The sequence below is a fragment of the Phocoena sinus genome, chromosome 9 (genome assembly GCF_008692025.1).
Source record: "Phocoena sinus isolate mPhoSin1 chromosome 9, mPhoSin1.pri, whole genome shotgun sequence".
NCBI classification, from domain to species: domain Eukaryota; kingdom Metazoa; phylum Chordata; class Mammalia; order Artiodactyla; family Phocoenidae; genus Phocoena; species Phocoena sinus.
The window spans coordinates 101,201,255-101,225,367 of NC_045771.1; the positions used below are offsets into that span (position 1 = coordinate 101,201,255).

General features: G+C 38.0%; 1 pseudogene; it reads right to left on the reverse strand.

The window, feature by feature from the left end:
• Positions 1-6,947: 6,947 nt before the first annotated feature.
• Positions 6,948-7,319, reverse strand: LOC116759025 (annotated as a pseudogene).
• Between the last annotated feature and the right edge of the window lie 16,794 nt (positions 7,320-24,113).

Consider the following 24,113-nt stretch of genomic DNA (forward strand, 5'->3'; position numbering starts at 1 on the left):
AGGTACACTACAAACCTACTAGAATGGTTAAAATTTTAAAAAGTAATGATAATTTTTAAAAGGATCCTGAGGAACTGGAAGTACTCTTGTCCATTGCTTGTAGGAATATGAAATAGTATAGACACTGTGGAAAACAAGTTTGATAGTTTCTTATCAAATTAAATTTATGCTTATGATATAACCCAGCACCCAGGGCAGTGCAATGGCCAATGACCTTGCTGGCCAATCTTTGATGGGATGGTTACTTCATGATAGAATTGAAACTAAAAGGAAATGCAGCTGTAAGAGAATGAAATGTGGATTGGGACTGGCATCTGACGGTTGAATATTACCAGGTCTTTCCACCTCCTGGCAGTGTGACTTTGGACAAATTATTTAACCTTATTGAGCCTATATGTGACTCACAAGTTAAATGGAGACACACCAATCTTGCAATCATACATTAATATGAATATTTTTTAAAGTTGTTAAGTGCCCTCTGCTTTACACCATGGTGTTTAGGGAATTTTATATTATCATTATCACAGTCAGCATTATCATCTATATTTTCTTATTACCAATCTGAAACTCTTTGGTCACGTTGCAAAAATAAGAATGAAAGTTATCAAAGGATGTTGTATATGGATGTCATATACCTCTTCCTGCTCACAGAGTGGTCCTTTTTCCTTCCAGAGCATGGATGCTCACTTGGGCCAAGAGCAAGGGTCAGGGTAGGTATCCCCATGGATGTCTTTCTCTTACTTCCGTTTAACCAAAACATCTTTTCTTCTCATGGGTATAACTACCCACTCAATTTCTGAAAACATGTAGAAATTGTAGAAAATGTAGCCCTAGGACTACATTGGGCTAAGTCAGCAGTGTATTTTAATCATTATCTTCTTTTATTTCTGAACTAATTGTGTCACAGAAATTAATTATAATGAAATATTAAATATTTGATAATTAAGGTTTTTATTGCTCAAAATACTGTTTTATACTTAGTGTTTTATTGAATGGAGTGAGTTCTGAATCAAATCCATCTTCCCCCCAGAAAATTTGGTGTTGACTCTGAATTCATCATGATAGTTACAAAATATATAAGAATAATGTCACATTTAATTTGTGTAGTTGGGCAACTTGATACACTGTGCTCACTTTTACACTGTTGCTATGATTTTTTGAATGATGTATCCTATTACTTAGTTTAAATGCTGGTATTATATAGCACTTGTAAATGAGGATTTTATCTTGTTTCAGCCTTTTCTTATTAATATTAAAATAATTTAAATTAAGTAGTGTGTTTGAATCCTTTAACATTGTTTACTAGGTTTTTTAATTTTGAAATTTTATTTTATACTATATTTTCAATAAGTTCTGTGAGGTATTTTAATAATTTAACTGTGAATAGCCATTAAATTTAATGATGATTTTTCCACAATCTTTATTCTAGTGAGCTCCCTGGAACCATAATTCAGTTTAGAATGTCTACAAAATTTCCAGAAGCATTATTTAATTTGTATAGAATTTGGCCATAATTAAAATGTAGATAATTAGAGAAAATCGAAACCTGACAAAGAGTTAAAGATTCCATTAGTGCTTCTGGCACCTTATAAATCATCAACTAAAAGAAAATGCTGAAAATACCAACCTTGGTACAGTATTGATCCTCCCATGCATTTCAGCCTCTCTATAAATAGCTTTTCTAAAACATACAAATTAAGTGGACTAGAGAGGAGAAGCAATCCTTGGTTTACTAAATAGGATTGGAAAGAGTTTTATAATTGTTTTCTTCCTAGACTTTAACAGAAGCCAGAAGAATTCATTTATGATGACCAAGACAACTCTATTACAGTTTCACAATTCATTAACTTAAATAGTTAATTTCCATGAATTAACCAATTACTCAATTTTATGTCAATTGACAATTGTCCTTTAATTTATAAAACTCTAAGTCAATACATTTATTTGGATGTCTTGAGACTGTTACTTTAATGAAATTAAATCAACTGACAAATTTGTTAGAATAAAGAATTCTCTATATAAAATATAAAGTTGACAAACACTAGACTATATACAGATTTCAGTAGGTATTTCATCCAAAAATATATAAAAGAATGAAATAAGGAATTACAGTAATAACTCTCAACATTTTAAAGTGCTATTTACACTGTGTGTGGTGATTTACAATTCAAATAAATCACTGTTTGTCCCCACCAAGGCTTGAAGAGAAAAAATAAAGAACTGCAATATATACATTCTCCTCCAGCTCTGTTGAGTCTTATGCCCTTCCTCTCCTGGGGGAGCAAGGGAGGGGAAACAGAAGAGTGAAGATAGATAAGTTAAATTTAAGGAAATTAGGGAAAAAAGAGAAGTGAGAGACAAAGTTGAAGGAAACTTATTACTGATTCATATCCAATCAGAAGGAGAAGCATAAATTCACACACAAAAGGAAAAAGAATAGAATACTCTTCTATCCCATAGTTCTGTCTCCCTCTTTAATCCTCCAACTAGATATATATATACACATATATTATACCTTTATGACTCAGTCGTCCTTTGCATGATTTTACATATAAATAGAATTCATGTGAAAATTCCTACCTATGTAATATGTCATCTTACATCTTATTGGGATTAAGTTTTGTCAAAAGCAGATAAAACAAACTCAACACATTATATTCAATTCCAAATGAGCTATAGAAAATGTTAACCTTGATTAGAGATGGAAATGACAGTCTAGTACTTTTATGTGGTGAATATTGAAACTAAGAGTTATTACACATTTACTTATCAGTGATATGTATTCTCAAAGTCTGGAGGACTTTTGAAGAAGTGCTGCTGTATTTATCTCTCAGTTTAATCTATATGTTTTTGAACTGGTATGTTTAATAGAAAAGTGAGGAAGTTGGATGCATTTAGCTTGAATGCCTGCTTAGCTACTGGTTTAGTAAGTTTGCACAAAACACTTGACCTCTTCATTCCTCAGTTTTCTCTTCTGTAGAGTTAGTTAAGAGTATTCTTTTTGAATGGCTGTTGTACTAAATTAGAAAATGTCAAGTCACTTGCACAATGTAAGGATATAATGTGTTTTACACAGTGCTTGCTACATTTGCAATTGGAATTCTCCAGGTCATACTAGTCGATAGTGCTCCCGTGATTCCTATAACCAGGCTCACAGCAGGGTTTGTTGGGAGGATTTTCTGTGCCGGTTGTATCACCAAAGTCAAGGGGATTTCTAATGCATTTGACTGACAGCCATTTTTCTGTATATTTTCTACTTGATTTTTGGTCTCACAGGCCACTGAGGTATAATCTGCCCCACCGTCACTTCCTGCACAGACTTTCTTGTTCCTTTGTATATTCAGGAGTCAGTGTTGCTGCCTTGAACCCAGATGGCATTGAGATCATTAGCACATTCCTCCAAAGCATCTGTCCATTGGTGCTTGGACCCCATCATCCAAGTCCAGGGATGAGATGTGGTTGATAGTTCCTCCCTACTTTCCCCTCACATTGTCAAAACGCCATACAGATGTCAACTGTTTGGTCCAGGCACCAGGTAAGACAGCATCCAGGTGTTTTCATATCCACTCCTCCCACAAACCTTGCCACAGATAAGGGAGTCCATTCACCCTTCCTGCCTCTCCTCTTCTGTGTAATTTTCCCCATATTTTCTAGCTACTCCTAGCAGACCTCGGCATCTCATAAGCTGATATTTTCTCACGTTTTGGCAAGCCATATGTCCTAAAGTTCAGCTGGATGTGGTAACCTAAGTCAAGTCTTATATTTGAAATTTCTATTTTATTATAGTTTCCAGTGAGATAGATATTAGAACTGTAGACGGCTGTTGTCAATATATTTTGTTTGGCCCAGTCTTGGCTAGCTCAAGCTGGTCCAGGTGAAAGAAGTTCCAATCAAGGAGATTCAAATTTCAAGTATAACGTCTGAAATTTAATGCCATATTACTAAAATTATTTTTGGTCCAGAGCACTGAAATTGAATTCAGGGCCTTACAGATGAATGGCAGTGATGCTTTTGGGTTCTCGTCAAACAAGATCAGTTTTATCCTAATTATATTCATTTATGTTATGCAAAACACGTATGTAATTTTGACTATCATTGATATTCCTGCACTGCTAATGGAGGGTTGATGACCCCTGTCTTTACCAAGAAAATATACATTATCATGAGGTAACTATAGTATTCTCTCTGGGTGGAATACTGTCTAGGCAGCAAATGCAAAAGGACAAAAACACACTTCCTGGGAAGTGTGTTTCTATAATGGCAAATATTGAGATAAAATGGAAAAATTCAGTATATTAACTAGATATTTTCAAATACTTAACCAATTGTTGAGTATTTGTTGGACATTTTCTGATTTCCAACATTATTTAGACATAGACTGTGTTTATATTACAACATAACATTATATTATTGGTCATTTTAAACATTTTTTGTAATCAATACATCTTTCTGGAATATATTTAGACCTAGCATATCCCAATTATTACTATTTTTGTCAATAATTAATGAAGGGACACAGTCAATAAGATACACAGAACTCTCTTTGTTTTGCATCCATGAAAGTAATATTAACTTGATTCAAAGTATATTTTTTAATGAATTGGATACAAAAGAGTATACATCAGGGCAATTCTTACCTCAAAAATATGTGTTTTCAACTTCAAGTGATCCACTCTGGCATCCTAGGTTTATCAAATGCCTTAGGCAATTGCCCATCTCCACTTTATTCCACTGTACATTGCATGCACTTCAAAAATTCAATTTTGCATTAAAGTCATTTTGTGTGCTGGGTTGTTATATTAGTTGTCTGCATTGATCTTGCTGACTAGATACTTGATAAAGTTCTACTTTGCTGTACTGCTCAGACACAGCGATGAAATTCTCCATTAACAGTTCTGCAAATATGTGAGGAAAACTTTAGAATATGAAAACCTACCATGAAACATTTCCCTTAAAACAGATAAACAAGGAGGTATCCTGAGTTTTACTCAAGCATAAAGTGTCAATGTAGTTCGTAGCTCCAGAGAAAAAAACTGCTCATCTGGAGGTAACGTAACAGTCAAAACATTTGAGAATATGGTTCATAAGTGATGCATTCTAAGAGGTGACAGAACAAAGGTGAATATGGAGCATGCCGATGGTGTGAGAATATAGCGAGAGACAGAAATAGTCACGAGGGGACAGCAGGCAGGAATTGGCTGTCAAACAGTATTACTTTGTGAGACTCAAGGATGCAGAAGTAAATATTGAAAACAAGACTGTAGAAAATAAAATGAGAAGGAGAAAAAAGCAGTAAATAGCAATAAGATTAGATCCTCAAATGAAAGATGCAAAAAATCAATTAAAAAATATATAGTCTCATAAAAGGGGAGAGAGAGGAGGAAGAGAAGAAGGAGGGGAAGGGGGGGCGATGAGAAAAAAATGGTATAATTTTGTCATCACATATTTTAAACATTTTGTACACACTTCCTCTTATAAGCTGTTCAATAATATTGTCATAGGCAGAATAGAATATTGACTCCCCAGATGTCCACACTGTAATTCTAGGGACCTGGATTTATGTTAGATTACATGGCAAAAGGGAATTTGCAGATATAATTGATTTAAGGATCTTGAGATGGAGTGACTATGTTGGATTATCTGAGTGGACCCAGTGGGATCACAAGGGTCCTTATAAGTGAAAGAGTGAGGGAGGAGAGCCCGGCCAGAGCCAGAAGGACTTGACCAGCCATTGCTGCCTGAAGGTGGAGGAAAGGGCCACCAGCCAAGGTATGCAGGCAGTGTCCAGAATCTGGAAAAGACAAGGAAATGGATCCTCCTCCACAGCCTCCAGAAGGAGCACAGCCCTGCAGACCCTCAATGGGATTTTAGCCCATTTTGATCCATTTTGAACTTCTGACCTCCAAAACTGCAAGATAATACATTTGTGTTGTTTTAAGCCACCAAATTTGCAGGTTAGATCTCTGGTCGGGGGAGCTAAGGTCCTGCATGCCATGCAGCCGGGTTCCCCCAGAAAAAGCCAAAAAAAAAAAAAAAGCTACCAAGTTTGTAGCAATTTTTTTATAGCAGCCAGAGGAAACTAATAAAAATCCCATTAAGAGGTTGGCATTGTATCCTCATTACAAATGAGAAAATCTACTCCTTAACGCAATTACACTGCAGAGTCAGAGCTGAAATGCTGGAGGTTCCTTCTCCCCACCCTAATCTAGCACCATTACTTTAAACTGCCACTTCACTCTAGACATAGAAACCAAATAATTAAGAAATGGAATGTTTTTTTTTAAATGAGCATCTTGAGATAACTGATAGTTTAACGAATTTTTTTTTTTGCCAACTATGAACATGTATGTATTTGTGGGCATTTACACACAATTGCAATGATCAGATTTGTTAACTTCATTAAACAATGAAACCCTTGGACGGAAGGGGCTGTGATGCCACGGGGGTCTAAGGCGGCAAACCAAAATCCAAGTCTGGGAATGACAACCAATCACAAACCACCAACGAGGCTTTAAGCAACAGCCAATCAATAATTTCACTGCTTTGCTCCTGCCTTTGCTGTATAAACGCCCCTTCCCGAACTCCTAACCACTTCTGGGTTGGCTCTGCCGGATTCAACTGATTTTTGCTCAAATAAGCTCTTAAAATGTTTAATAAGCCTCAGTTTATCTTTTTTTTTCCCCCCCTCTTCGTCACACTGTGCGGCTTTATTCACCAGGACCTTCTGGAACCCTCCAGGACCCACACGAGGCCCAGCCTCCAGCGCCCCAGAACCCAGCCTCTGATCTCTAGGCTCCCATTTCTGGGGCGATCGCGATGAGCAACCCCTCCCCTCTTCTCTCCAGCTCCGAAGTCTGTCACTCGGGGGAAGCTCGTGCATCTCCTCTGCAGCAGCTCCAGGGCAGGTGGGGGAGGAAGGGCGTTGCCACAAGCTGCCGTTTTGCTCTCTACTGGCTGCTGTCCCTCTCTCGCTGGTACAGCCTCTGCTCCCGGACGGCTTGTTCTGACCAGGGGAGAGTCATTCCTCCCACACAAGCCAGCACCTGGGCCTTCACCACGCAGCCTCCATCCTTCTAGTGATCCAGCTGCCCAAGGACGGTGTAGAGGGAGCCCACCTGGGCTTGGAACGGTTCCACCAACTTGGTACAGACGGGGGTCTGGTGCTGGTCAGATCTGTGCCGAGCCATCAGGGTCACTCGGGACTGCGTCGTGTCGTCGCTGTACAATCTGCCGAACGTTCTCAGTGTGTCCCCATGAGGAACTTGGCCGACGCTGACCTTCCAGGGGAAGTAACAGATCCCAGGTTTGGGCAGCATCATTGCTCCTGTCTGGACGTCGGGTCCTTGGGTTCCTTCTTTCCGCCCTGTGTGACCAAGTGATGAGGGAGGGGCGGGTTGCCGGGAGCGCCTTGCTTTCCCCCCAGGGCAGTTTCTTGACCTTCTTCCGGGGTCCCCTTGCAGGGGGTGGGGGTCACTCTGAGGCTCCCCTGGCCGAGAGCAGGGGACTCGCCGGCCTCGGCGCGCACACCCATGCCGCCTCGGCCTCGGCTGCGGTCTGTCCCGCTTCAATGGATCTTTTAACAGGTTTCAGTGTTCTAGTGAGGCTGTGCCCACGGGCTGTGCCCTGGACAAGTCTTGTCAGCACCCCCACCTCAGCAGGTGAGCAGTAAGGCCAGGGCCGGGAGGTGGGTATGTCCCCGGCCCACGTTAAAGGCTACAGGAGTTTGATTGAGGTATTTACTTCCTCTGGGTCAGTTGGGCTCTGGTAAAACAGTGTCTTATGAAGGCAGTCATTTTTTAGGAGAACACAGTGCTCTGGGTACATTCCAAATATGTATTTTTCAACTTTTCCTACTGGAAGCACAAGCACAGGATGTCTTTATGCAGTCTTCACCCCGAGAACCTGGAAGTGCTCCTCGTGTTAAAACCCACAGAAGTGTGAGGACCCCCAAGACCGGGGCCCCTGGTGTTTTTAACTCTCAGGCTAGTTCACACTGAGCCTCCAGCAATTCCTCAGTTATACCTGAGTTCCCACCTGTGCTGCCTCCAACAGCAGGTGTCTGCTCCCAGCAAGCTGTGCTTCTCTGTACCTCTCTGACTCTCTGTTTTCAGAGCAGCAACTTGACCTGTGACCTCAGTTCTCTGATGGATCTAAGAAGAGCTGTTGATTCTCAGTTTGTTCAGCTTTTTCCTTGTTGTGATGACTTCCAAGCTCTTTTCACGTTGGACCAGAAAGTAGAGGTCTGCTGTTGTCTCTTCACATGACTCTTATTTGAGCATCTCCTTGCTTTCCCATGGTCTTGTATACTTCTTGTTTAGTCTTATAATCAAACATTATCCAAGATCTTTTTAAATTCTTTTATCGGAGGCGGGGGGTGGAAGCATTCTGCTTTTGTTTCTTTATCTTTTTGTTTCTTTCAAAACACTTACCATCAAATGTGTAGCAGTTGGGCTAGATTGGGAAAAAATAATGCCATAAAAGATTTTTACTCAGTGCTTCTCTTCCTATAAGATCTAGGAAACTTTATTTTTATTGAATAAATTTGACATGTAACATTGTGTACGTTTAACATGTACAGCATATTACTTTGATACATTTTTATGTTGTAATATAGATGCTGTTATAGCTATATTTATCATATTACAGAATTATAGTACAATATTATTGTCCATATTCATGAAGCTGTGCATTCCATCTCCATGGCTTATTTGCTACTCACTACAAGTTTGTACCCTTAAACAGCATCACCATATTTTGGTGCTTGGGTGTTGGGCACATATACATCTATGGTTGTTATATCGTCTTGATGTACTGACACTTTTATCATTAATAATTACCTTCTTTTGTCTCTTGTTACCCTTTTTGGCTTAAAGTCTATGCCTGTTCCCTTTTGGTTTCCACTTGCTTGGAATATCATTTTGCATCCCTTCACTTTGAGTGTATGTGTGTCTTTAGAGCTGAGATGAGTCTCCTGGAGGCAGCATATATTTGGGTCTTGTTTTCTTTTAATCTGTCCAGCCACCCTGCCTTTTGAGTGGTGAGTTCAATCCATTTATATTTAGGGTGATTATTGATAGATGAGGAATACTGCTATTTTATCTTTTGCCTTCTTATTATTTTTTCCATTGTTTCTTTTTCCTTCTGTTTCTATCTACCTTTGTGAGCTGGTGGGTCTTCCATGATGATTTGCCCAGTCTCCTCTATTTTAATGTTTCATATCTCTGCTTTTGATTTTTGCCTTGTTGTTACCATGCATTTTACATAAAACATCTCAGATAAAATTTGCTGATAGCATTTATCTTCATTCCCCTATAAAAGTTCCATTATTTTACTCCTCCCTTTTAATATTTTTGATGTCACAAATTATCTCTTTTTATTCTGTGACTTCATTACCACATTGTAATAGCTATAGATATATTTAATGATCTTTTTCCTTTAACCTTTATGCTGTAGTTAGGAGTTTAATATACTATTCTAAAAAAGAGTTACAGCTTTCTAATTCTGACTGTCTTTCACATTGATCAGAGTTTTGTTTCATATTGAAGAGTTTTGTTTCATTTCATATTGTTTCATTATTGTTTCATCATTTCCTTTTGACAGTTCTTGTAAGGGAGGTCTAGTGGTGATGAACTCCCTCAGTTTTGCTTGTCTGGGAAGGCTTTTATATCTCCTTCATATCTGAATAATAACTCTGCTGGATTGAGTATTCTTGGCTGATGGTTTTTATCTTTCAATACTTTGAATATGTCCTTCCACTTTCTCCTGGCTTGTAGAGTTTCTGCTGGAAGTCTGCTGATAGCCTAATGGGGGTCCCTTGTAGGTTACTGTCTTTTTTCTCCAGGCTGCCGTTAAAATTCTCTCTTTATCATTGACTTTTGACAGTTTTAATATAATGTGTCTTGGAGGTCTTTTGCATTGAGATAAAAAGGTTTTCTATTGGCTTCATGGGCTCGTATATTCAGTTCCTTCCCCAGGTTTGGGAAGTTCTCAGCTATTATTTCTTTAAATACACTCTCTGCTGCTTTCTCCCTCTCCCCCCTTCTGGAATACCCGTTATTCTTATTTTGGATTTTCTAATGGAATCAGATAGTTCTTGTAGAATTTCTTCACTTTTTAAAAATCTTAGCTCACTCTCCTCTTCCATCTGAATCATTTCTAGACTCTCTCGTCCAGCTCGCTAACTCTCTCTTCCATCTGATCTGATTATTTCCAATGTGTTCTAATGCATTCTTCCTCTATCTCATCTGTTGAGTCCTTCAACTCCAGAATTTCTATTTGGTTCTTTTTTAGAGTTTCAGTCTCTTTGGTAAAGTACTTTTTTCTTCATTAATTTTATTCCTGAGATCATTGTATTAGCTTTATGAGTTTTCCTGTAGCTCTCTGAATTTTCTCATAACAGCTCTTTTGAATTCTTTATCAGTTAGATCGTGATATTCCATGTCTTTGTGTTTGGTTGCTGGAAAATTGTCATTTTCTTTTTGTGATACCATATTACCATGATTTTTCATGGTGTTCGATGAATAGTTCCTGTGCCACTGCATTTGAAATAGTGAAAGCCTTTCTTTTTTAGGTGAAGCTTTGTTTATTTTGATTCTAACAGTTCAACAGGCTGGCAGTTAGGAGACTTCCTTTTGTCCTCCAGAAGGCTACACTATCCACACTATTTTTGTTGTTTTTTTTTTTTTGTGGTACACGGGCCTCTCACTGTTGTGGCCTCTCCCGTTGTGGAGCACAGGCTACAGACACTCAGGCTCAGCGGCCATGGCTCACGGGCTCAGCCACTCTGTGACATGTGGGATCTTCCCAGACTGGGGCACGAACCCATGTCTCCTGCATCGGGAGGCGGACTCTCAACCACTGCGCCACCAGGGAAGCCCTCCACACGTTTTTAGTTTCTCTTATAGGAGCTGATGAAGCTAAGGTCAGAACATGGTAAAAAGAAAGGCTGGGGGCAGAGTGAGGGGAGGTGTGTACTAAGCATTTGGAGCTTTGGTTGGGGAGGGGGATCCATGTCTGGTAAGGGATCCTCAGGTGGGGGTGGTCCCAGAGGTCTGGGCCAGAATCCGGGGAGACAGAAGGAGAGCTTCCCTTCAGATATCTTTGCCTACTTCCCTTTCCTTTTCCTCCCCCATCACCAAGTCTCTCCTCAGAGAGAGCAGGTCCCTCCTGCTGCAGGACACACGGCAGGACAGACTCACTGCCTTTACCCTCGCCTTCTCTGCCAGAAAGGTCCTGCTGTCCCACTCTGTGCCTGACCCAGCACCACGTCTGCTGCCACTCCCCTTACTTTGCAGCCTCTGAGGTCCAGTCTGCCCACTTTTGGGGACACAGATGGATGGATCTCTCAGGTGACCTGGTAGGCTGTATAAAGATGCTTTTTTTCAGTTAAAGATGTCCAATTAGTTGTAAATTGAAGGGGAGAGAAAAGAGGAGTGTCACATCATCATAATGCTGGTGTAACCCCCAGATCTCTTTTTATTGGGGTTGGTATTTGAAGACCACACTTGGGGTATAAAGGGTGTTTAGTGGTACAAGGTGTCATTTCTTCTAAGACTTTTCAGGGCATAGAGCTAGATAAATGTAAATAAAAATAAATTTGAGTTTGTATCAATATTTTGACTCAAATTTAAGATTCTAGGAAATTTACTTAATTGCTTTGAATTTATATTTTTAATCACTTTTCTTTTGCCACTAAAAATCTTTGTTCCTCAGGACATTAAAATATCTCTTATCGATTCCACATGCATATTTAATAGTTTAGAAATAGCATATGCAATATTACTACTCACAGCTCTGCTCTTGAGTGCCAGCTCAGATCTCTTTCAGTTATTTTTGTCCTTGCCCAGCAAGAGTAGGTAAATGATAAATCTGAACATTTGAACCAAGACTAGGCTCTTATGGTAATAATGCACCGTCATGAGGCTCAGTGATTTGTGTAGGGCTGATCCTTACATTTTGTCATAGATCAACACTCTGCAGCTGCGAATATCTACTATATTGAAAAGCACACATTCTTCCCACTAGCGCCATCTCAAGACAAAATTATAGAAAGAGGCACAAAGAGTACAAATACTGTTTCGTCATTAAAACTCTAATAGAATGTTAAATAAGCCTCACAGATTGCTTGTGGGAATTGAAATCAAGCCAGGAAAATCCCAATGTTTTACACATCCAGCACATCACAGACATTACAAGCCCTGAATCTATTTTCCAGGGGCTGGTCCATCTGCCTTTCTTCCATGATTTTAGAATGTGCTCTCAGCTTCTCACTTGTTCACTTGGCTAGTACTGTATTTCTAGTCCTTTCTTTTCTACCTCACCACATCATCAACTGTGTGTCCTGATCCTTCTTTTACCTTGAAAGTGTTAACATTTAGTACACCACTTAAAAGACAGTTGGAATTTAAAACAACAAATAAAACAAAACATAGAGTAAGTAAAAATCTAGCAATTTCTAGTTTTCAACAATACTTCCTATGATTGTTTCCTTGTTTCTTTTTTCCATACTAAGAAATTGATAAACTTTCTGGAATTGAAGAGAAGAGGACATTTTCATGTTCTTTTTTGTAGATGGATGAATCTTTTAAAATTATTTAGTTATACTTAGGTATAGTCCAAATTCCCATTTTATACAGGAATAAACTGAGGAGTCAAACAATTAAATACATCAATGATTACATTGATGTTTACCAGAATAAAATAGTGGTAAAATATTGAGACTAATATGTGCATAAATCTGAGGGAAGAGATCAAAGATGTGTCTATATGATGGTATTCATCTACAGTAAACATAAAAAATATAGGCAGCATTTCAAAGAATAGTCAAGATAATCTTTGAAGTAAGTGGCAGTGTGAGGACAGATGTTTCACAATGAAAGAACCAATGGTGACTAGGGAGGCTTACCATCAAGGGATGCAATGTCAGGAGCACCAGACAGAAGGTGGGCGTGAAAGGCTGGCTGGCAAAGTCTTCCTCCTGAAGACATGAGCATCTATGGTAAGGGAGTGGAGGCAAACCTCGCACTGTCCCTTGATTTATAGATTAAGATTCAGAGAATGCTACACACAGATCTCATTTCAGATCACCAAAGCCACAGCATTGGAAGCCGCAGCCTGGGGGAAACTAGAGCTAAGTCCAGATCTTCCTGCAGATGGAGGTGTGTGACATCAATATGGCAGAGAGAATCACTAGAAAGAGTCTCTTCTGGAGTCACAGCTGGTAGATGGTGTGTGTGATACGATGGTACAGTTGCCTCTTCAATCTCTGGGAAGAATAACTGCAGAACTGTTGAGACCCTTAATGAATCAAATAAAAGTCAAATTGAGTAATAAATAGCCAGCAAGAATAAAGCATGGTAGGGACAAGAGATAAATGACGCCAGGGAGGTCCAAACACATTAGTGAAAATAACCAAGGGGAAGTGATTAAATTTCCCTATTATAGAGGACCTTAGTATTATAAGAAAACAAACACAAGAGAATATAGATTGTCTTGAGGAATGGAATGCTTATTCTAGACACAACAAAGCTCAGAAGTCAAAAGAAAATTGGCATTTCAATAGGAAAAAAAGATATCATTAACAAATCAAAATGTTGTGACAGAATAGAAGAAATTGTAGCTCATTTTAGACAAGGTTAACATGCAGAATGTATTAAGGACTTCTGTGGACTAGTAAGACAAAACAAAATAAACCAATGCTGTTGTTACATAAATAAACTGCAATGCATAGAATTAGAAGTACAAGAAGTAACATTTACATGAATAAATACTCAGTCTTATTAGTAATAAGACTTCTACTTTTAGGTTTCTCTTTTATAGAAATAATATTATGCATAGATATTTGAAAGGAGGCATGACTTAGAATATTCTTTTAAGAATGCATCATAATAGCAAAAAAATTGGAATAACTTTTATAAATATCAATAGGAAAATTGTTAATAAAGCTTTAGTGTGTCTATATTGTGGGACACAACAATTTGAGAGTGACATATAGTTAGTAGTTCTAACATGAAAGAAACACTTACATACACTTTTAATTGGAAAAAAATTAAAGAAAAATTATTTTAAAATATGTCTTTATATATAGGTGTATATGTGTGTAAGTATGTAGCAAAGAAATATATAGAGAAGAAGGAATCTGGAAGTAATACCTCTGAATGGTGATCACTTCAGAGAAGAGAAATAATGTTTGGATATTTGAAGAGGGTCTTTCTGTTCTTTCTATATGTTTTAAAAAATCATTAATGATTTATTTGCATAACATTATGAAACACATAAATTAAAAACTTACAATATACAAAGAACTTCAGGGAAAAATAATAGATATGACACTACTTTTATTCCTTTACAAATTGATTTTATTCCTTTACAAATTGATCAGACAATAATAAACAGTAAACTTGAGTGAATAACATAATTAAATAGGAGGATGGAGTGAGGAGGGAAACCATGGAGAAACGAGAAAAAAGTAAAGGAGCAGTTTTTTAGATCATGGATCGTGCAAACAGATTGCATGGGTACAAATGCCACCTTGTCACTTACTACCTGTGCAACCTGGGGCAACGCACTGACCATGTTTGTTTCTCAGTGTCCTGGTCTTTTAAATGAAATGATAAAAATGGTAGCTGCCTTATGAATTGTTATGCAGATGAAATGAATTAGTAGATGTAATATTCTTTATCTGGAAAATAGTAAGTCTGATATATATATATATATATATATATATATATATATATACACACACATATATACTAACTTGTTGTTTTACTTATGTCTATTTTTCTTTTACAAATTTGTGGGTTTTAAAAAATTTTTATTTTATATTGAAGTATAATTGATTTACAGTGTGTTAGTTTCAGGTGTACAGTGAAGTGATTCAGTTATACATATACATATTTGTGTTTTATTTTAATGGGCATTGTCTTCATTTATCTCATCCAAAATGTACTTAAAGTTATAGTGTTTCATGAAAGTAAGTTCATTGGAAATGCATTCATGTTTCAATGACTCATCCTATTGGTTGCCTTTCTTAACATTAGATTGCATCAAACATTTTTTATTGTGGCTTACAGACCTATTTTGAATATCTGTTTATAAAATGTCTTCAATTTCTTTTTTTTTAGTTGAAGTATCATTGATTTACAATGTTGTGTTAGGTTCTGGTGTACAGCAAAGTGATTGTTTTATATCTCTATATCTTTATATATTCTTTTTCATATTTTTTTCATTATGGTTTATTACAAGATATTGAATATAGTTCCCTGTGCTACATAGCAGGACCTTGTTGTTTATCTATTTTATATATAATAGTTTGTATTTGCTAATCCCAAACTTCTAATTTATCCCTACCCCTTTCCCCTTTGGTAACCATAAGTTTGTTTTCTATGTCTGTGAGTCTGTTTCTGTTTTTTAAATAAGTTCACTTTTATCATACTTTAGACTCCACATCTAAGTAATATCACATGATATTTGTCTTTCTCTGTCTGACTTTCTTCACTTAGTATGATAATCTCTAGGTCCATCCATGTTGCTGCAAATGGCATTATTTTGTTCTTTTTCATAGCTGAGTAATATTCCACTGTATATATGTACCACATCTTCTTTATCCACTCATCTGTTGATGGACATTTAGGCTGCTTTCATGTCTTGGCTATTGTAAACAGTGCTGCTATGAACATTGGGGTGCATGTATCTTTTCAAATTAGTTTTCTCTGGATATATGTCCAGGAGCGAAATTGCAGGATCATAGGGTAGCTCTATTTTTAGTTTTTTAAGGAACCTCCATAGCGTCCTCCATAGTGGCTGAACCAATGTACATTTCCACCAGTAGTGTAGGAGGATTCCCTTTTCTCCACACCCTCTCCAGCATTTATTATTCATAGAAAATGTATTTAATTTCTTCCCTCTCTTTTGGTTCACCCCATGCTTATCTCTTCCTCTGTTTTCACAGCCTCTTCCACCAGGTTCCGTTCTAACCATGTCTTCAAAGCAGGTGAGGGGCTTTTCCCTGTGCAGATGCAGCCCTGGATCCAGCTCCACTGAATTCCTGGTGAGGAGATACCGTCTTCCTTAGGCAGACTTTCTAAGACCTTTAGCTCCTGGTCTAGATTGGGTACAGTACCTCTTCTTTCTCTGAGAGCAGGCAGGTAGGCAGTGACTGGCACACCCCAAGCCTTGGGGTCTTTCCCCTATTTTTCTCCCACCCAGGAGATAGTTTTGGTTCCCTGGCCTGAGGAACCAGAAGGCTCACAGCTTTAGCACTGACATCTGCATTTCTCTTCTCTTCTTGTTACTGAGCATGAGTATTTCTTCTTTTGATTCTATTATTATTATTCTAGTTTGAAGTACAAAATATGTCCAGGGTGAGATCACTCTCAGCCTCATTGACTTATTCATTTCATTCTGGCTTCTACATGCACATCAAAACTCTTCTTGCAAGAACATAATTGATCTCCTAACTGTGGGGTTCCATGCATATTTTCAGTCCTCATCTTACCACTCACCTCAGCACTACTTGAAATAACTAAACAATTCCTTCCTTCTTTGAGTTAATTTTCCTTGGTTTACACGACACATTATTCTGGTTTTCTGCTTACATTTCTGGTCAGGAATTCTTATTTACTTTTACCCATTATTTTTATTTACCTGTCTTCTAAAGCCAAGTTACTTAGCATTAAGTCTTGTGTTATATTTTCCTCCCTCTTATGGTCTGTCATGAATATAACATAGTGGTTATGAGTGCAGAGTCTTCAGGAAGAATGCAAGGTTTTAAATTCACTTACAGGTTTTATGATCTTTGCTTGGCAAGTTGCTTAACTTCCTGTGTCTCAGATTCATCACCTGTAAAAGGGAGTTGATAATATTTAGGTTAACGGGTGTTTTGACTGTTAATTGGGATGACACATGTAAAACACTTAACATGGTGATTTAGTACTCAATACATCTTAGAAATTACTTTTAATATTCTGTGCCATCTATATACCAGTCACTTCCAGATTTATAACTCCTGCCTGAATTTCTTTTTTGAAAAAATTTTTTATTGGAGTATAATTGCTTTACACTTTTGTGTTAGTTTCTGCTGTACAACAAAGTGAATCAGCTATACGTGTACATATATCTCCTCCCTCTTGGACCTCCCCCCCCATCCCCCGCATCCTGCCCATCTGGGTCATCACAGAGCCCTGAGCTGGGCTCCCTGTGCTATACCATAGTTTCCCACTAGCTTTCTACTTTACACATAGTAGTGTATTTATGTTAAGCCTAATCTCCCTATTCATCCCACCCTCCCCTGCCCCCTCTGTGTCCACACGTCCATTCTCTACATCTGCATATGTATTCCTGCACTGGAAATAGGTTCATCTGTACTACTTTTCTAGATTCCACATATATGCATTAATATATGATATTTGTTTTTCTCTTTCTGACCTACTTCACTCTGTATGATAGACTCTAGGTCCATCCACATTTCTACAAATGGCAGAATCTCATTCATTTTTATGGCTGAGTAATATTCCATTGTATATATGTGCGACATCTTCTTTATCCAGTCATCTGTTGATGGCCATTTAGGTTGCTTCTATGTCCTGGATATTGTAAATAGTGCTGTAGTGAACATTGGGGTATCTGTGTCTTTTTGAATTATGGTTTTCTCAGGGTATATGCCCAGTAGTGGGATTGCTGGGTTATATGGTAATTCTATTTTTAGTTTTTTAAGGAACTTCCATACTGTTCTCCCTAGTGGCTGTATCAATTTACATTCCCACCAACAGTGCAAGAGGGTTTGCTTTTCTCCACACCCTCTCCAGCATTTACTGTTTGTAGATTTTTTTGATGATAGCCATTCTGACTGGTGTGAGCTGATACCTCACTGTAGTTTTGATTTGCATTTCTCTAATACTTAGTGATGTTAAGCATCTTTTCTTGTACCTCTAATACTTAGTGATGTTAAGCATCTTTTCTTGTACCTGATGTTAAGCATCAGGCCTTCTGTATGTCTTCTTTGCTGAAATGTCTATTTAGGTCTTCCACCCATTTCTTGCTTGGGTTGTTATTTTTGATATTGTACTGAATGAGATGTTTGTATGTTTTGGAGATTAATCCTTTTTCAGTTGCTTCATTTGCAAATATTTTCTCCCATTTTTAGTGTTCTTTTATCTTGTTTATGGTTTCCTTTGCTGTGCAAAAGCTTTTAAGTTTAATTAGGTCCCATTTGTTTATTTTTGTTTTTATTTTCACTACTGTAGGAGGTGGGTCAAAAAAGATCTTGCCATGATTTATGTCAAAGAGTGTTCTTCCTATGATTTCCTCTAAGAGTTTTATAGTGTCCAGCCTTACATTTAGGTTTTTATCCATTTTGAGTTTATTTTCATGTATGGTGTTAGGGGGTGTTCTAACTTCATTCTTTTACATGTAGCTGTCCAGTTTTCCCAGCACCATTTATTGAAGAGGCTGTCTTTTCTCCATTTTATATTCTTGCCTCCTTTGTCATAGATTAGGTAACCATAGGTGTGTGGGTTTATCTCTGGGCTTTCTATCCTGTCCATTGATCTATATTTCTGTTTTTGTTCCAGTACCATACTGTCTTCATTACTGTAGCTTTGTAGTATAGTCTGAAGTCAGGGAGTCTGAATCCTCCAGCTCCATTTTTCTTTCTCAAGATTGCTTTGGCTATTCAGGGTCTCTTGTGTCTCCATACAAATTGTAAAATTTTTGTTCTAGTTCTGTGAAAAATGCCATTGGTAATTTGATAGGGATTGGATTGAATCTGCAGATTGTTTTGGGTAGTATAGTCATTTTCACAATACTGATTCTTCCAATTCAAGAATACGGTATATCTCTCCATCTGTTTGTGTCATCTGCGATTTCTTTCATCAGTATCTTACATTTTGTGTGTACAGGTCTTTTACCTCCTTAGGTAGGTTTATTCCTAGGTATTTTATTCTTTTTGTTGCAGTGGTAAATGGGATTGTTTCCTTAATTTCTCTTTCTGATCTTTTGTTGTTAATGTATAGGAATGCAAGAGATTTCTGTGTATTAACTTTGTATCATGCAACTTTACCAAATCCATTGTGACCTCTAGCAGTTTTCTGGTGACATCTTTAACATTTTCTATATATAGTATCATGTCTGCAAACATCTGCAAACAGTGACAGTTTTACTTCTTCTTTTCCAATTTGTTTTCCTTTTATTTCTTTTTCTTCTCTGATTGCTGTGGCTAAGACTTCCAGAACTAGGTTCAATAATAGTGATTAGAGTGAATACCCTTGTCCTGTTCCTGATCTTAGTGGAAATGTTTTCAGTTTTTCACAATTAAGAATGATATTTGCTGTGGGTTTGTCATATATGGCCTTTATCATGTTGAGGTAGGTTCCCTCTATGCCCACTCTCTGGAGAGTTTTTATCATAAATTGGTGTTGAATTCTGTCAAAAGGTTTTTCTGCATCTATTGAGATGATCATATGGTTTTTATTCTTCAATTTGCTAATATGATATATCACATTGATTGATTTGCATATACTGAAGAATCTTTGCATCCCTGAGATAAATCCTACTTGATCATGGTGTATGATCCTTTTAATGTGTTGTTGGATTCTGTTTGCTAGTATTTGGTTCAGTATTTTTGCATCTATGTTCATCGTGATATTGGTCTATAATTTTCTTTTTATGTGATATCTTTGTCTGGTTTTGGTATCAAGGTGATTGTGCCCTCATAGAACAAGTTTGGGAGTTTTCCTCCTTCTGCAAGTTTTTGGAAGAGTTTGACAAGGATAGGTGTGAGCTCTTCTCTAAGTGTTTCATAGAATTCTCCTGTAGACATCTGGTCCTGGACTTTTGTTTGTTGGAAGTTTTTAAATTACAGTTTCAATTTCATTACTTGTGATGGATCTGTTCCTATTTTCTATTTTGTCTTGGTTCAGCCTTGGAAAGTTGCACTTTTCCAAGAATTTGCCCATTTCTTCCAGGTTGTCCATTTTATTGGCATATAGTTGCTTGTAGTAGTCTCTTATAATCCTTTGTATTTCTTCAGTGTCAGTTGTAATTTATCCTTTTTCATTTCTAATTTTATTGATTGGAGGCCTCTCCCTTTTTTGTTGATGAGTCTGGCTAAAGGTTTATCAGTTTTGTTTATCTCCTGAAAGAACCAACTTTTAGTTTTATTGATCTTTACTATTGTTTTCTTTGTTTCTATTTCATTTATTTCTGCTCTGATCTTTATGATTTATTTCCTTATACTGACTTTGGGTTTTCTTTGTTCTTCTTTCTCTAGTTGCTTTAGATATAAAGTTATATAGTCTACCTGAGATTTTTCTTGTTTTTTGAGGTGAGATTGAATTGCATAAACTTCCCTCTTAGAACTGCTTTTTCTGCATCCCATAGGTTTTGGGTTGTCATATTTTTGTTGTCATTTGTCTCTAGTTTTTTTTTTTTTTTTTTTGTGGTATGCGGGCCTCTCACTGTTGTGGCCTCTCCCGTCGTGGAGCACAGGCTCCAGACGCACAGGCTCAGCGGCCATGGCTCACGGGCCTAGCTGCTCCGCAGCATGTGAGATCTTCCCGGACTGGGGCACGAACCCCTGTCCCCTGCATCGGCAGGTGGACTCTCAACCACTGCACCACCAGGGAAGCCCTCTAGGTAGTTTTTGATTTCCTCTTTGATTTTTTCAGTGATCTCTTGGCTATTTAGCAATGCTCTGTTTAGCCTCCATGTGTTTGTGTTCTTTACAGTTTTATTTTCCTGTAATTGATTTCTAATCTCTTAGCATTGTGGTCAGAAAAGATGCTTGACACAATTTCAATATTCTTAAATTTTCTGAGGTTTGATTTGTGACCCAAGATGTGATCTATCCTGGAGAATGTTCCATGTGCACTTGAGAAGAAAGTGTATTCTGCCAATTTCAGGTGGAATGTCATATAAATATCAACTAAATCTATCTGGTCTATTGTGCCATTTAAAGCTTGTGTTTCCTTATTTATTTCCTGCCTGGATGATCTGTCCATTGGTGTAAGTGGGGTGTTAAAGTTCCCCACTATTATTGTGCTACTGTTGTTTTCCTTTCTTATGGCTGTTACCATTTGCCATATGTATTGAGGTGCTCCTAGCTGGGTGTGTAAACATTTATAATTGTTATATCTTCTTCTTGGATTGATATCTTGATCATTATGTAGTGTCCTTCCTTATCTCTTGTAACAGTCTTTATTTTAAAGTCTATTTTACCTGATATGAGTATTGCTACTCCAGCTTTCTTTTGATTTCTGTTTGCATGGAATATCTTTTCCATCCCCTCACTTTCATTCGGTATGTGTCCCTAGGTCTGAAGTGGATCTCTTGTAGACAGAGTATATGTAGGTCTTATTTTTATCTCCTTTCAGCCAGTCTGTGTCTTTTGGTTGGAGCATTTAATCCATTTACATTCAAGGTAATTATCGATATGTATATTCCTATGACATTTTCTTAATTGTTTTGGGTTTGTTTTTGTGGGTCTTTTTCTTCTCTTGTGTTTCCCACCTAGAGAAGTTCCTTTATCATTTGTTGTAATGCTGGTTTGGTGGTATGAATTCTCTTAGTTTTGCTTATTTGTAAAGTTTTTGATTTCTCCGTCGAATCTGAATGAGATCCTTGCTGGCTAGAGTTATCTTGTTTGTAGGTTTTTCCTTTCCATCTCTTTAAATGTCCTGCCACTCCCATCATGCTTGCAGAGTTTCTGCTGAAAAATCAGCTGATAACTTTATGGGGATTCCCTGGTATGTTATTTGTTGCTTTTCCTTGCTGTTTATATTTTTTCTTTGAATTTAATTTTTGTTAGTTTGAGCAATATGTGTCTTGGTGTGTTTTTCCTTGGGTTTATCCTGTATGGACTCTCTGTACTTCTTGAACTTGGGTGGCTATTTCCTTTCCCATGTTAGGGAAGTTTTCTACTAATCTCTTCAAATCTTTTTTCAGACCCTTTCTCTTCTTATTCTGGGTCCCCTATAATTTGAATTTTTGTGTATTTAGTATTGTCCCAGAGGTCTCTGAGACTGTCCTCAATTCTTTTCATTCTTTTTTCTTTATTCTACTGGTCAGTAGTTATCTCCACCATTCTGTCTTCCAGCTCACTTAGTTGTTCTTCTGTCTGTTTTTCTGGTATTGATTCCTTCTAGTGTATTTTTCATTTCAGTTATTGTGTTGTTCATCACTGTTTATCTTTAGTTCTTCTAGGTCTTTGTTAAACATTTCTTATTTTCTCGATCCTTGCCTCCATTCCATTTCTGAGATTTTGGATCATCTTTACTATCATTACTGTGCATTCTTTTTTAGGTAGGTTGCCTAGTTCCTCTTCATTTATTTGGTCCTGTAGGTTTTTGCCTTGCTTCTTTGTCTTTAATATATTTCTCTGTCATCTCATTATTAGGTGTGGCTGTGTTCCTGTCTTCCTGGTTGTTTGGCCTGAGGCATCCAGCACTTCAGTTTGCAGCCAGTTGGGTAGATCTGGGTCTTGGTACCCAGATGAGGACCTCCAGGAGACCTCACTCTGATTAATATTCCCTGGGGTCTGAGGTTCTCTGTTAGTCCAGCAGTTTTGATTTGGCGCTCCCACCACAGAAGCTCAGGCCCACCCCCCCAGCCTGGGAGCCAAGATCCTGCAAGCCACACTGTGCAGCAAGAAAGAAAAGTGGGGGTGGGAAGAACTATAACAAAGAATAAAAAATAAAATTAGAAGAATAAAAAAGTTTACTAAAAAAATAAAAATCTAAATGAAACAACAACAACAAGGTAAAACAACCACACACACACACACAAAAGCCTGAAAAGGCCTTGGCTGTGGGCGGTGGGGCTTAGATGGTGTGGCCTTAGGTGGGGGCGAGGTCTAGGCTGAGTACCTGGTGGCTGGAAAAGACCCTGGGGGGTGGGGGCGGGACGTAGGCTCAGCAGGACTGGAGGGGGCCTCTGAGTGTGGAGCTTTTGGCCTGTAACCCCTAGCAGGCTTGCTGGGGGCTGAGTGGGTGGAGGAAATGTTGGCCATGTTCCCCTCTGATCCCCCAATCCCCCGAAGGCCTCTCCCTCTCCCTGCTGACCTGCTCACCGTGGGTGGGCCTCTCCTGGCATGGGATACCCCTACCCTCCCCCAACGCCCCCTCAGGGGTGCTGGTCCCGTCCTGCCTCCATTTCTCCTCCTGCCTCCCTCCCGTCACTTCCTACCCGGTCGCTCGGGGACTCCTCCAGTCCCCTTAGGTGTCTGAGGTCCCCTACCAGTGCCTGGTAGGTACCCTAATTGTGAGGAGATGTGAACTCTGAGTCCTCCTACCCGCCATGTTCTTTTTTGAAATTTTGAACCTTCTATCTCCCTTCCAACTTGACATATTCAGTTGGCTCTGTAACATGAACCTCAAGCATAAGGTGTTCAGAATTGAAAACCTGATCTCTCACGACCTGTTCCCCCTTCACTTTTCCACATTTTAGTACAGGGTAACCAGTGTTAAAATCCAAGAGAGAGTCTTCACACGGTTTTTCCTTCAGCCCTAGTTTGGTCCATCACCAAGCCTTGCCAGTTCTATTTGCATGGCTCTAGTGAGGTCATTTCACACCCATAGTTTCAATCTGCATCTCCTCCTGCCTTAATGACTTTAATAACCACAAGCTTGTCTCTTACCTCTCGTTCATTCTCTACACAGCAGCTAGATTGAACATTTTACAAGGTAATGTATAGAAATGAAAGGTGATGTATACATTGGTTTAACATATACTATTCCAGAAGTGACTTTTCATTAATTGTTTTTGAGACTTCAATGCAAATAAAGAGTTTTCAGTGTACAGAACATTCCTCAAATATCATATCCAAGAAGACTTTTCATTAGTTTAAAGGGAATGACTTGAAATTTAAAAATATTAATTTCAAATAAATAACAATTATAATGGAGGCATTTAAAAATATGTTGGGTGCAATGGAAAACAATATATTAGATTGGGAAACTTGTCTGTAAAAATAAAGAAATAAATATGAGAAATAAATAGCCAAGTCACTGAAAAAAATGAACAAAAGCTCCACAAAAGCCATGGTAGATGTTCTGGGGTAGAAAGATAATATCAGGTTGAAGATAATCAGAAATTGAGCAAATAAGAGATGGAAACAACAC